General features: G+C 37.9%; 1 pseudogene; it reads right to left on the reverse strand.

Moving 5' to 3' along the window:
* Positions 1-9,900: 9,900 nt before the first annotated feature.
* On the reverse strand, positions 9,901-10,019 carry LOC112476145 (annotated as a pseudogene).
* Between the last annotated feature and the right edge of the window lie 5,527 nt (positions 10,020-15,546).

A 15,546-nucleotide genomic window follows, 5' to 3' on the forward strand; every position in this document is an offset into this window, starting at 1 on the left:
GTTGATTTTTGATAACTTTAATACAATATGTCTTGGTGAAGGCCTTTTTGGGTTGAAATAATTGGGTGTTCTGTTGACTTCTTGAATTCCAAGCTCCAGCTCATTCTTTCGATTTGGGAAATTCTCGTCCACTGTTTGTCTGAAAATGCTTTCTAGTCCTTGATCCTTTTCCTCATCTTCAGTAATGCCCATTATTCTTATGTTTCCTCTCCTGATGGTATCAGCTAGTTCTCTTATTTCTCATTCTTCGATTTCTCTCTTCTTCTTTCTGATTTATCTAGATTTCTGTCTTCGATATCACTGATCCTTTCCTCCATTTGGTCGACTCTATTTCCCAAGCTTGCTCTTTCATTTTTTAACCTTGCAGCTTCATCTCCAGAAGTTCTATTTGGTTCCTTTTCAGGGTTTCAGTCTCCTTGCTCTTCTCATCTAGTTGTTTTTTCAGTTTCTGAAATTTTTGATTTGAGTTGTTTTGGATCTCATTGAGTTTTTTTGGAAGTACCATCCTGAATTCTCTGTCATTTAAGTCACATATTTCTATGTCTGTAAGCGTATTTTCTGGAGATTTTTCTTTCTTTCTGAGATGCCTTGTCACCTTGGTTGTTCATAGTGTTTAAAGGGCTATTTCTCCATCTGGGCATTAATGAAAGTGTATTCTGTTGTTTTTCCAGAAAGCAGGTTTATTATATAAAGGTCTCTCTTAGCCTGCTGCAAAGAAGGCACTTTCTTTTGGTTTCCAGTAGGTAGCATCTAAGCCTCTTGGATCTCTGTTTTATAAAAAGCCTAAATGTGTTTTTTATTTTCTTGTATATATTTAATCACACTTGCTACTCTCAGTTTCAGTCCTATCAGTATTAGCAACAGTTTCAGTAGTGTTTGCTCAGATTCCCTGGGGGCTCTGTGGTGATTGGTCTTGGAGGGTTTGGGTGGAGGGGCCCTCTGGGTTGGGAGTTGGGGGCTGCGGCTCAGCTTCGATTTTGCAACCAGAGCCAATAAAAATCAACTATTGTTTCTCTGTAGTCCCATCCCGCTTCTGTGCTTTCTGCCCTGATGACTGAGCCCTGCTGCCGGCTGCTAGAAGCTCCGGTACTTCCAGGCAGGCTGATCAGGGAAGTCACCTCACCTTCTCCCCTCTCCCTTCTCCTGCAAGCTACAGGAGGCAGCTTCTTTATTTCTTCTAGTCCACTGCCCGACACCGGGGTTCTGACTGGTGGTAGCTCTTATGCGCAGATCCCACGCTCAGATGTGCTGGTGTGTAGTTTGGATGTTTTCTGTTGAGTTTAGATGTTCCGCTTATTGTCGTTTCAAGGGGAGAGATCTAAAGACATCTTTCACTCCGCTGTTTCCAAAGGATCTCGCTCCGGTTCCATTTTTAAATGGCTCCATTTATTTCATTTTTCACAAATAGTAAGTAAAAAGGTCACACTCTGATGGGGAGTGGGTCGAGATTCCATTAGCTTTAAATACAAGCTATATCTGTTATCTCACTCTACCTCTAACAATCTTGGTTACAAAAACAACAACCCGTGAATAATTTGCAGAGTGGTTCTACTATATTTACTTATCTGAGTTGCCAACCAGTCCTGGGAGGTAGGCAGGACAGAGATTTTATTTATGAGACTGAAAGGCAGGGGACTCAGCGCAGAGTTGGAGAGTGACAGAACCAGAGCTCAGGCACCTATCGTCTAATCCAGTGCTTTAACTTGGATTCAAACCTGCTCATGGATGGGAGCAGACTGCGGGGAGACACAGTATCTGAAAACCCTATCGTCATCCTCCAAACTCTGGTATCCCAGGAAACCTAAAAAAAGCAGGAGCTTGAAAAGAAAAGAGTGAGGAGTGAAGGAGGAAACTGGAAAAGACTAACACTTAATGGAAGAGTAAAGAGAAAGAATTGAGAAGAGAAACCTGAGAAGAAATGTATAGCAAAAGGCATTTATCAAAGTTAAAAAACAAATGTTAGACTAGGAGAAATATGGACCCTTTAGCACATGAAAGGGAAAAAAAGTTTATTCATCACAAATGACACAGAAAAATACTCAAATATCTAACATCCATTGATATTAAAGTAAACAAACCCATAACTTGATAAAGGACATCTTCAAAAATCCTACACCACACATCACAATAATGCTGAAATGTGGAAAGCATTCCTCTTAAGATGAGGAACAAGGCAAGGATGCCTGCTCTCAATAATCCTAGTCAATACAATAATGGAAATTTTAGCCAGTCCAATAAGTGACAACCACAAACATATAAAGATTGGATTGGATTGGATTGGATTGGAAAGGAACAAGAACGTCAGTATTTGCAAGTGAAATTATTGCATGTGTAGCAACCCCAAAAGAAGAAATTCAGATAGAGTTGATAAGAGAGTTTAGCAAGGTTGCTGGGTACAAAATCAATACAGAAAAAAATCAACATACAAAATCTATTGCATTTCTACCATCAGCAACCATTGGTTAAACAGCGTAACTTTTAAAAAATATGCCACTTGGTTACATGAATATATGCATATACAAAAGTCAAGCTATACACTTGATTTGTGCACTTCGTTATGTCAAAATAAAAAATTTAATAAAAATATACCATTTGCATTAGCAACAGAAATATAAAGTACTTAGTAATAAATTTAGCAATAGGTGTGCAAGCCCTTTGTGGAGAAAATGGTAAAGGCTTTTTGGAAGATATTAAAGAAAATCTAAAGTAATAGAAAGATAAACTATGTACTTACAGAGAAAGACTTGCTATTTTACAGATGTCAATTCTTTCCAAAGCTTTCATGTTGGATTAAAGGGGATGTTACAGTCCTTGATGCCTGGTCCTGCTGGAGTTTGTCCCATCTGTCCAACTCAGGAGCAGGCTGAATGGGACAGCTCCTGGTGGTCTTTTCCCCCTCCCCAGAGATCCCTCCTACAAACCGGGAAGGATTTCTTACCTCGGAAATCACATTTCGGAACTTGACATCCCCCTCCCTCCCTTGCTTTTCTTCCTAGCTTCTCTGGCAGATTTCTTTTCTCCTACCCAGCCTCTCCATGATGGCAAGGTGCATGAAGTTACCTTGATTATGTCAGAAGGATATCAACCCTTCATCTCCCCATCTTACCCCAGCAACTTCTTGTGTCACCTCTCCTAGAAGGTGTGTCATTTAAGCTCTTGTCCTTGCAGGTATTCTGTCTCTGCTACCATCTCCCATCGGTTGGTTGTCATTGCTTTGATCCTCAGGCCCCTTAATTTCAGAGTAGGAAAATCCTATCCGGTTTGGATCTCCTCTCCCCAGCTTGGGATGTAGCATTCACAAAGGCTTGCAACACTTCTGCTTTCAGCCCAACTGACCCTTGAGCCAGAGCACCTTCATCCCAAGTCCCTCTCATGGCCCCATTCTGAAAATCACAGAAACAAACATTTGCACATTTAAACCTTCTTTAGCTTGTAGAAGTATTTTTCAAAAATGATTTTAGAGCAAATCCAAGAGACTATATAATTTCTCTGGAAAATACATACATATATATGATATATATGTATCATATATATAATGTTATCGTGGATGGATGTGTACATTATTATTTATGTTATATACCACAATACCATTATTATGCCAGAGAGAAAAACAAAAATTCCTCAAAATCACCTAAAAACCAGTCCGGGTTCAATTTTTCCTAATTGCTCCCAACTACCTTTTTGCAGTTGGTTTAACAATCAAGATCTGAACAAGACCTACAAATTACATTTGATTGGTTTGTCTCTTCCATCTCTTCATGACAGCCCCCCTCACCCCACCCCGCCACACACCATTTAAAAATGCCCTCTATTTGTTGAAGAAATAATACATTTTATTGTGCTACATTCTGTATTGAATTTGTTGTAATTTTGTGGTATCATTTAATGTGCTCCCCTCTCTTCTGAGGTTTAATTGCATCTCCTCAGGAGGTACATGTCTAGTTGTCTCACATTTGTAGAGTTTAAAAAATAATGACCATCTACGGGCATGCCTCCCTGAAGCAGGGTTGGGCCTGGTTAGTACTTGGATGGGAGACCACCTAGGAAGACCAGGTGCTGTAGGTGTTAAAATAATAATTATAATGTTGATCACATATATATTTTTTTCCTTTTCCAAATTGGTACTTTTCCACTGTAGAAAATTTAGAGGCAAAAAAATCCATAATTTGCTAGTAATGAATAACCACTGTTCATATTTGGGCGTATTGCCTCACAGCCTTTTTTTTCTATACATATGTTGCATAGTTGAAATTCCAAAGACAGAAACAAAACAAATTGAAAAATGTGAAAGACACTTTAGATAAGCAAAATGAGGTACATCCATAAAATGGAATATCATTCAGCCATAAAAAGTAATAAAGTACTGACACGTGCTACAACATGAATGAAGCTTGAAAACATGCTAAGTGAAAGAAGTCAGACATAAGAGGCCACATTTCATGTGAAGATGACCACCACCTTGTATACACACTACATTCAAAATTATGTTTAGGGCGAAAAGGGTGCACAAGAAAAAGAGAGGGAAAAATAATCAAAATGTAGAACTTTTCACTATGTTTTCAAATGTTCTATAACATGGTTAACATACCCTGGTGTGAAAAATTACTTTAAAAAGGTTTCTTTGAGACCAAAGAGTAAATCCCCTTCCAAATGATATCATTTAAAATGTTTTTGAGAACACGAAGGTCAGATGGGGGACATTGGAAAATTTCTGTTTGCATTTTTCTACCCAAAGACTAATAGAGATTTTTTGTCCGTTTGGTAATTATTTCCCTAGTGACTTTCAGTTCTCAGAAAGATAAGAGAACTCCTGACATTAACTCCAAACAGATGGCTGGAGTCTCTTCTGCCATCTCATCCTTCCTCTCCCTGCCCTCCCAAATTATCCAAATACAGCTTAAGGCACAGATTTGGAATAGGAGAAAAGCAAGATTGGAACTGAGAATGTCCATGTGACTTTGGGCTTGAGGCCATGATGCTTTCAGAGGCCAGGCAACATCCATATTTCAGCTCAAACTGCTACAGGAATATTATTTCCAACCCTGTGCCTGTATTGCAAAATTCTGCTACTGCAAACCATACTGAATGAAGGTCCAGGAGAGTTTCTCATAATGGAAAAGTCCACATTCCAGACTTGGAAATAACTGGTTAGTTAAGTGGGCTAGAGGTTATGTTAGAAGAAACAAATGTGGTTTTCTATATTTTACTGTCATTTCTGTGATGGGAAATGGAAGATGTGAAGTGAAAAGGGGTATGCATACACTCCCTTTCTCTCAGATCCCAGGCTTGAGACACAAAGACTTTCCTCTCCAGTCTCCAGTCCTAGTGGGTTGCCAGGGAGGCTTCGCTCACCACCACCACACCCTTCATCTGCGTGGATAGGCCTCCCAGGAGACAGCCACTCCTTGTGTAAGGTCCATTACTACTCCAAAAAGCAATGTCATAGATCCAGGGAAGATACACCCTTTAAAATAGGTCTAGGAAAACATCTTCCTTTCTTTGGTCATTGCTCCCAGGAAAACTTAGGTAGGAAAAATAAAAGTGTTACTATACTTAACCTTTTGCTTCATTTTTTTTTTATACAAGATACAAATTAAATGTGAGAAACATGTACTGTGGGCCAACTGTAGCGTGGAGCCAGAGGCAACTCTAAAGTGCCCCACCGTGCTGGATGCCAGGAATACAGCAGTGGACAGGACAGAGTGGCCCCTGCCGCTTTTGAAATTCTCACTCAGTGCGGAGTATGGTTAGATGAGCAGACAGAGCAGCAATAACAAAAACTAAGAGAGATCATCGATGTGACCTAACAATAGTATGTATTTCTGAGTCATAGCAGGGTGTGGAAGGCCAGAGCCAGGCTCTTCAAGGGTAGAGAATGACAAAGGGCTGGAGCACAGAACAATTTGAGGAGGTGAGACTGGAGAGTGTCAGGTAGTCGAAGGTGTCCTTCACCTTGTGTGTCCCTGGCTGCTGGTGCTGCTCCACAGACTCCACTAGTACCCAGAGAAGTCACCGACCTGCTCCAAATCTCTGCACCTTGTGCTAGATTGTCCTCTGCAGGTGGCTTTGCCTACCTCCTCGTGGGACATTTAATACCTCAGTTCCACAACCCAGCAGGCGCTTCCTCTTTCTTTCATCGACGTGGTGACTTTGTGTTTTTTCAAACTAGTCTTTAGTCATGCTGGTCAAGGGATGGACATTCCTTGTACAAATGAGACTGTTCTCCTTGCTCCACCCTGCTGGTGGCAGTGTGTAAAAGGCAGGGTTGCCACATCATCCAAAATGATCACATTCTAAGAGGACAGTTGTTATCTCCTAAAGAGTTCAAGAAAATATGGTAAGTCCTCTCTTAACGTTGTCAATAGGCTCTTGGAACTACTGCAAAATGACATATAACGAAACCAGTTTACCATAGGCTAACTTATATAAACAAGAGTTAAGCTCCTATGGCATCTCATCAACGTAATGAAATGACATTGAACGAAAGGTTATTTGAAGACCTGCTGTACATGATTGAAATACAGGGTTTTATGGGTACATTATCAAATTCCAAATAATAAATTTAACATGACCAGAAAACATAGTATCTTTTACATTTTCCTGTGTACTCTGAGTAGGACTTGCATTTGTGGTCATCAATGAAGCTCTGTAACACCGCTGAGTCAGGTGCACACATGACACAGTGTCCCAAATAATGATGTGCTAGTATTAGGTAAATGATATTAGGGAACTGTAGAGGCAAGAGAGCTATTTGTTTCAACCCAAATAAATTCCAAAGACATTGTAAATGATGACAGATTTGCTATCTATTTCCTTGCAGTGGGAGGTATAAAATTATTTGCATGCTTATCTTTTCACCCATTGATCTAAATTTTCATTAAATGTTCACTTGGACTTATATATTTTGTAATATATTTTAAAATCAATTCGTTCACAGATTTTCTTAATCCTTGTGCAGCTTAGCTGCAACCCTGCCTCAACATGTCCAAACAGAGCTCTTGACTTTCTCCTTGGCACCTGCTCCTCATCTGGTGCCTGTCTCCAGTGACTTTCTCCCTCCAACTACCCTCTCTCCACCACCTCCACCAGACTTATATCTAATCTACCTTCAGATTCTACCTGCTAAGCCCTGCAGATTCTACCTGCTAAGCATCCTCCCACATCTCTGACCTCTCTTCTTCTCCACAACCACCCTCCCCCCGCCCCCGCAAGCCAGGATTCTCTTGCCTGTCACCTGGACTACTACTTCAGCATCCTAACTGCCTCCCCTCATCCTCTCCTAATTCCTTCTGGCTCTTTCTCCATTTTGCAGCCAGAGTGATCTTTCAAATGTACAAATACTAGTGCATCACTCTTTGGATTAAGAAGCATTGCCTGTCATTGCAGAAGTCTAAAGTCTAAACTTCTTACCATGACATAGAAGAGAAAGTTAAATCAAGAGCATTGTTCTGTGTTAGGGTTTCAGGGAAAGGGGAAACTTTTAGAGTGAACTTCCATTTTAAAAATGTATATCAAGATGAGTCTTTTAACATCATAATCGCAAATTGATATTTTTGTCTTTGAATATAACATACCTTTGGAAAAAGTTTAGTAAGCTCATGGATGCCCCATTTATTTCAGCTGATACAAATTTTGAACCATCACTAAATTTCAGAGATATCATTGTTATTTATCTAAAAAATGTGTTGCAAGCATTTGGAACAACTAAATCATATAATAAAGGTCTTTGCAAATTTATTAGCCCTAGGAGAATTCTTACTTTCTTCCCTTTGGATGCCAGAATCTTGAGAGCAGTAAATACAAAGTAAAAATGCATTTATTTTGGGTACTATACTTTGCTTTTCAAAGTTTTCCAAATCCACTTAGCCAGCCCTTTGCTAATTAAAAATGGACTTATCAGATCTTATGTTTTCTTAGAAAGAAGGCTTTACGTATTTTTTCTTTCACCATGGCTTAAATGGTCCCGTGTGCTCACCCATGGCTGCCTGGCCAGACTGCTGCAGGCAAATTCACCCTCACATTTAAAATGTGGCTATGGAAAAAAGTTTTTTGAATTCCTCAAAAGTGCCACATCTATTCTCAACTCACATCCAGGCCTTCACATTTAAAGATTCAAATAATTTTCTCCCTTCTCTTTCTCTTTCAAGATAATGAAATACTTAAGTAGAAAACTATATAATATAACCATAATAAACCTCACAGAATCACCACCCCCTTATCCAATGCTAATAATTTGCCATTTTTTAAAAAAGTAATTAGAACATCATGGACTCAGTTGATGCCCCTGCACGCTTCTCCCTAACACCCTCCCTCCCTCCTCAGAGGTAACCTCTCGTCCAAATGTGATGGTTATCATTCCCATGGATGGTTTTGTACTATTACCATATTTTCATGTATTTGTGAAAATACATATGTGTTCAGACCAGATTTACTTATTAACTAACATGCTGCAATTTAATTTCATGTTCACATTACATTCGTCTGTTGCCTCTTTCCTTACAAGTAATTCCAAGACTGTATTGGCCACACTCAAAGGTTTTCACTGCCACATGAAAACTAATACAGAGAACTGGGCAAGATTTTGCTGTAGAAGTTTTAGTGCAAATACTCAAATTTTGCATTCTGTATAAATTGTGAAATATCATAGAGAGGAAACAAAGGGTTACTTTTTTTTAAGATAATCTGGTGGATAGGTTTTAATAAATAACTAATAAATATGGTTTTGCCAAAGTCCAAACAGGCTGTATATGCATTGGGCCTTTTTCTTGAGTTGGATGGGGCTAGGAGAATTATCTTATTATACTTGAGTAGATGATACAATTGAATGGTTTGAAATTTTAAAGATACAAAAGGATATTTATGAAAAGTCTCCCAGCCACTTCATCCCTCACCACACACTTCCCTTCCCTGAAGGCAATTGATGTTATCAATTTCTTCCAAACTATTTAAATGGGAGGACACTCTAGGTATACTTTTGCAACTTGTTTGCTTTTTCCTATCAAACTTATAATTTTGAGATTATATATTTTGAAACATGTAGACCCGGATAGCTCATTTTATCCATCTGTAACAGCGCTGTCCAATAAAACTTTCTGTAATGATGAAAATGTTCTATATCTACACTATCTAATATGGTATCCACTAGCCACATGTGGCTGCTGAGCACTCAAAATGCAGCTAATGTGACTGAGGAAGTGAATTTAAAATTTAAAACACAGGATTAATATTTGTTAATTTAAACTTAAATTTAAAAATTAAAGATGTCCTTTATGGCTATCATGTTAGCACAGCTCTGTAATATTTAATTATATAAATTTACCACAAATAATGTATCCACTCTTTTGTTTATGGATAATTAAAGTTATTTCCAACTTATTGCTATATAAAACAATGCTGCAATGAACATACTTCTGTATGCCTTCTTGTGCAAAGTGGCAGACTATAGGTGTAAGTTTGTAAGTAGAATTGTATTATCAACAATCTAGATAGCATCAAACGGTCTCCATAGTGGTTTTTCCAGTTTACTCTCCCATCCAATGTAAGAAGGTCTCTATTGCCCCACAGGCTCACCAACTTAGTGGTTTTTCCAGTTTACTCTCCCATCCAATGTAAGAAGGTCTCTATTGCCCCACAGGCTCACCAACTTATGACCAGACCTATCTTTGCCAATTTGATGAATGCGAAAATGTTATCTCGTTGTTATTTTAATTTGCATTTTCTTTTTCCTTTTTGAAGAATTGTCTTTCATATTTTCCCCTTGGGTTTATTGTTCTTTTCATATCGATTTTTGGACATTCTCCATAAATTCTTTTTTTTTTTTTTTAGGCGAGGCAACACTTGGTTGACCTCACAGATTGCAAGGACCTTGTCAGCTTACGATCCCTTATTTTTTATTTTTTACGCCGATAGCACCTGGTCTTCCTAGGTGGTCTTCCATCCAAGTACTAACCAGGCTCGACCCTGCTTAGCTTCCGAGATCAGATGGGATCAGGCACGTTCAGGGTTGCATGGCCGTAGACTCCAAGAATTCTAGATAGCAATTCTTTCTTGGTTATATGCCTTTATATGATGTCTACTATAATATGCCCTTTATTATTAATTTAATTTTTGAAATAGCAACATATTTGCATGTATTTCAAAAGGTACATAAAGATAACCAGGATTCTTCAAAAATCAAACATTGAATTACTATATGACTGAAAAAGATTCTTTGACCAAACTCTAGCCAGGTTCCTCTAAGCCATTTCTACCTTGGCCTATAAAGACTTGAACAAACACTAACATAGTTTCAGGCTGTGAACCTAGGATAACTCTAGCTCCCCTTAAAGTGCCTGCCTTGCTTGCCTAAGAAAACTCAAGGCTGCCAAAGGAATTTACTGTTTGTTCCAGCCAACACCAGAAGATAGGGTCCCTGTGTCCCAGCCTCTGAGGGAGGATAGGAGCCTAGCTCGGAAAAGCACCAGTTAACAAACCCAAATTGACCAACACCCCTTTTCTGCTTTTTGTAATTTTTCACTTCCCTGACTCTAATGAGCTCTCACTCACCCTCTCCCTATTTCTTCATTCTCCTTTTAAAATGCCCAGTTACCTCTGTACAGATCAAAGCTCAGTTCTATTCATGAAGGATTCTTTTCCCTATTGCAATAGTTTATTACTGACTAAAATCTGTCCTTACCACTACAATCAGCTTTGTTTATCTTTGACATGACCCCAAATTCTACTCTTAGGCATATATCCAAGAGAAATAAAAGCATATGTCCACACAGAAACTTGTTCAAGAATGTTTATAGTAGCATTATTTTTAATAGCTGGAAGGTTGGCAACAGCTCAATGTCTATCAACTGAAGAATGGATAAACAAATTGTGATTTATACATAGGATAAAATATTATTCGGCCATAAAAAGGAATGCTATAACTCTGATGAACCTCAAAAACATTATCTAAGTATAATAAGCCAGCCATAAAAAGTCACGTTATATGAATCCTTTTATATGATTTATATAGAACAAGTAAATACATAGAGATAGAGAGCAGATCAGAGGTTACCAGAGGATGTGGTCAGGGAAAATGTAGAGTGATTACTTAATGAATAATCATTAAGTGTTTTTATGAGGCGATGAAAAAGCTTTGAAACTAGAGAGAGTGGTTGCACAATATTGTAAATATGCTAAATATCACTAAACTGTACACTTTAAAATGATTAACTGTATGTTGTGTGAATTTCACCTTAAAAATAATGATAACCAACTAAAAATTTCCCTCACAATCCTATTGCCTGGATACTCTGTTACACCCTCTCAGAGATAACGTTTTATTGTTAATTTGCTTTTGAAAACTCAATTTATAGTGACTTTTAATGACTAGAAACTTTTCATTTTAACACATATTTATCAAGCTTGTGCTTTTCAAGTATTTTATTTCAGAAATTCTATCTTATCCCAATAGTTTTTCAAAAGTTTAAAAATTCTATCTTATCCTGTGTAGTTTTTCAAAAGTTTAAAAATTTTGCTCATCATATTTCAGTCTTTAATCCAGTTGGACTTCCTTTTTCTGTATGGACTGAGATAGAAATCTAGTTTTATTTTATTTTTCATATGGATAACCAATTACTTAAGCACAATTTATCAAATACTCAGTCTTGTCTACAGAGCAAGGACAACCTACTTATGCCAAATATTGAGTATTCATATATATGCATTATTTTTTTGGTAAAATCTCTGTTCTGCTCCAGGAGTCTATTAGTTTATTTCTGTATCTATACCAGATTATCCTAATTACTAAATAATTACCATGATTCTTGATATATGGTAAAGCAAACCCTCAAATTTCTTATCTTGTTTATTCTTGGCCCTTTGTTCATCCATATAAATTTTGAATCAGCTCATGAAGTCCATGAAAAGTGTATGTTGTTGTTTTTTAATGGTGGTTATAATGTTACTCAAGATTTTTATTAGAATTGCATTAAATTTATAGATTAATTTGGGAAAAGTTGACATAACTGTAATAATAAGTCTTCGCATTCATAAACATGGTATGTCTCTGTTTATTTAGGTCTTCTTTAGCAACTTTCAGTAAAGTATTATAATTTTTTCTTAGAAATTTCTTGAAAATTCTTGTTTGGTTTATTCCTATTTATCTTAAATTTTTTATTGTGTTGTAAAGGGCTTTTAGAAAATTATGTTTTCTTACTATCTGTTGCTGGTATAAACAAAACCAATTATTTTGCTTCTTAATCTCATATCCAGTAATATATCTAACCTTTCTTATCAATTCTGACAATGTGTTAGGTTTTCTATGTAGACAACCAAATCCTCATAAACAACACAATCATTATTTATGGGTTTTTTTTTTTCCCTTTTTCATTGTCTGGTTAGCAGTACACATACACACACACACACACACACACACACGCACACACACACACTGCTTGATTTAACTTACATAAATTTTGTTTAGGATTTTTACAACTATGTTTGCCAATGAGATTATCCTATAGTTTTCCTTTCTTGTACTATCTTTGTTTAATGTTATTGAGGTTATATTAAGTCTCATAAAATAGTTTGAAAATATGCTCTCTTTTTTCTTTTCTCTGGAAAAGTGTATGTTGTTTTTTAATGTTGGTCATAAATCTGTATCCAATAATAATCTCATGAATGGTTTTTCTGCTACTAGAAACAATTTGTATAAAACAGTGAGCTTCTCAGCCCCGCACTCTTTTACTGGGCTAATTTCTATTCATCCTTCAGTTCTGACTGTGAACATCATATCCTTAGGAAGTTCTTTGCTGTCTCACACTAGATTAGGTGTCCCTGTTCCATACTTCTCATAGCACATTTTATTTCCTCGCTCCTAACTCACTTCACATTTCATTGTAATGTCTCACTAAATGTTACTATTCTCAGCTGGACCCAAGCTGCATGAATCAGGGATTTAATTTTTGTTTACCACTACTTCAGTGTTTAGCACATTGATGGCACAAAGTTGGCCATCAATAAATATTGTTGACTGTTTATTGAGTGAGTGAAAAAAAACACCCTCAAAATGAGACATGAATCAAGTTATGGGCAAATTTGAGCTCCTTGTGAAGGCATTTTGTTTCAGAACAAGGAGAAGATAAGAACAAGAAGGACAACAGCCCCAGCTGTGGGAGCAGAGGCCTATAAAAGGAGGTAGATGCACCATGCTGATCTCTCTATGCAGAAACGAAGGACAAAAAGACAGTGATGGGGCAGAAATATGTCAGCACCAAGAGCCGTCATCACTGGAGGTCTGCCAGAACCCTAGGGGTTCTACCAGAAGTAGACCTGGACATGTAAAGATTCTGGGATGGTCATCATGCCACCTGAGAGCCAAGTATTCTGCAGAGTCATGGGGAAGACCCTGGAGATTCTCTCACAGAGTCGGGCTCGGACAGGGCTAGATTTCTCTTCATACTGCAGGCAGAGTCCTTAAAATATGTTTAAGTTTCTGGTTTTTCACTTAAAACTTTTTTTGTACTGTGATCAAATTGTATCCAAACCTAAGAAATTAGATTACACTTTCGAAATTCCCAACTCTCTTAAGGCAGAGATGGCTCAATTGCTTCTGGAAACCCCTAGAGAAACTTCCCTCACCATGTCCTCACCCCTCTGACTCATGCTCAGTGACTATCATGTTTATTTTGCCTCTGCACCTCAGCACAAGGAAGTGCCTTGGACAGAAGTACAAGAAATCCACTCACTGGAAAGACATGATATCCCAGGTATCCTAGCTTATCTGTCTTGTGTGACTTTTACTAGCATCGGTTAGTCCCTGGAACTTCAATAACTGAATATGTTGTTGGAGAGCTTGGAGCTATGGTGACTAGGTTGTTATCTTATGCCGGGAGAAAGGATTCAAGAGTAAGGAGAACAGCGAGCAGGCATGTGCAAGTTGTATTAAAGCAAAAGAAAACACTCAAGACAAGAGAGGAATGTGGATGCACATGAGAGAGAGAGAGAGAGAGAGAGAGCGTGTTGCATAAGGATATCTCAGTTACAGACTTTTATTCTTGGGGCAGAGCCCTGAAACATGGTACTGACTAGCCTCATTGTTTCTTCCCAGTAGGCAGGGAGCTCAGTTTCTCACTCTTTCTTCTTTATATGGTGTTCCTGGAATTGTCATGGCATCAAGCGCATGACGGGAGCCACGGTATTTGCAGTGTGGATAGATTATAATGATATTATAATTAACCAAAGGTCATGCCTTAGCTGAAGATGGTGTCTAAGCTTGAGCAGACTGATTTTGGCTTATCTCCTCTTGCCAAGCTAAAACAAAGGGAGGTCTGAAGAAAGGAAAAAATTTCTAGAGGCATATGCTGGAGAGGAGGGAGCATCCCTGTGCTATGTATCCTGACTCAAATACACTGGCAAAGAGCATTTAGCCTTGCAGGAGGATCATCAGGCCCTGATCCTAGATGGTGGACTGTTTGTTCATTCAATAAACTCTGCCTGAACACCACTTGTGAGGAAGACCATGCTTGGATCAGTCCCTGGTAACTTCCTACAGAGCTATTTCCATATGACCCAGAAATCTTTAGAAGAAACTTGAAGACTAATGGCCAAGTCCTGCTATTTGCTAAATTTCCTTCAAAGAAGGATAAAGGGAAGATGGGAGATGGTGCTTGAGAAAGCTTATTTTAAGAGTACAGGCTGACTAAATTGTTGAATGGGGTCACCCTTACAAGACATGTAGTGTAAACTCTGCCAGCTTTTTTTTCTTTGTAATGCCAGTCTCTGACTTAAGCTTTGATTGCAGAAGAATCCACTTCAAAGATAGCTATCTTGAATAATCTCATGTCTAGATAAAGAGCCAAGCTACCTCCCTTTCTGAAATGCTTTTGTTTTAGAGATTGTTGAAACCAGACAGAGACTAACCTTGAAAATTCCCTGAGCAGACAAAACCAGTTTAGTCATACAAACAAAGCTTAATTCAGCTTACTTTGCAAGGCTAACTTGACCTGGGTCATTTATTGCTTATGCTTCTAGAAATTGTAAGCAAAACTTACAATTCCCAAGGTTGCTATAAGGTAACCACTGACCAATTTCCTATCATTGAAGAAAATTCTAACGTTATAACGAATCACTGTGAAGAATAAACAGTCACTGCTTTCTCACTGTTTAAGCTGCTTTATAACAATATACCCTTGAGCCTCATTCCATGTTTTGGCTTGGTTCCCTGTTTGCAAACTGTCTTCTTGATGTGTGCACAGTAACCTTTAATTACCATTTAAGTGATCCATTGGTTTTATTTATGTTATTTCTGAACTTTTGTTTTAATAATTTTTTTTCATTTATAGTTGGCATACAATATTATATTAGTTTCAGGTGTACAACTTGGTGATTAGACATTACATCCCCATGACTATTTTGCAACTACCAATTTGTACTTCTTAATCCTTTCCTCTCCCATCTGGCAACCATTAAAACGTTCTCTGAATCTATGAGTTTCTCTTTTGTTTGTTTATTTTGTTCTTTAGATTCCACATGTAAGTGAAATCATATGATATATGTCTTTCTCTGTCTTAC

Source organism: Pteropus alecto, unplaced genomic scaffold, assembly GCF_000325575.1.
Source record: "Pteropus alecto unplaced genomic scaffold, ASM32557v1 scaffold202, whole genome shotgun sequence".
NCBI classification, from domain to species: domain Eukaryota; kingdom Metazoa; phylum Chordata; class Mammalia; order Chiroptera; family Pteropodidae; genus Pteropus; species Pteropus alecto.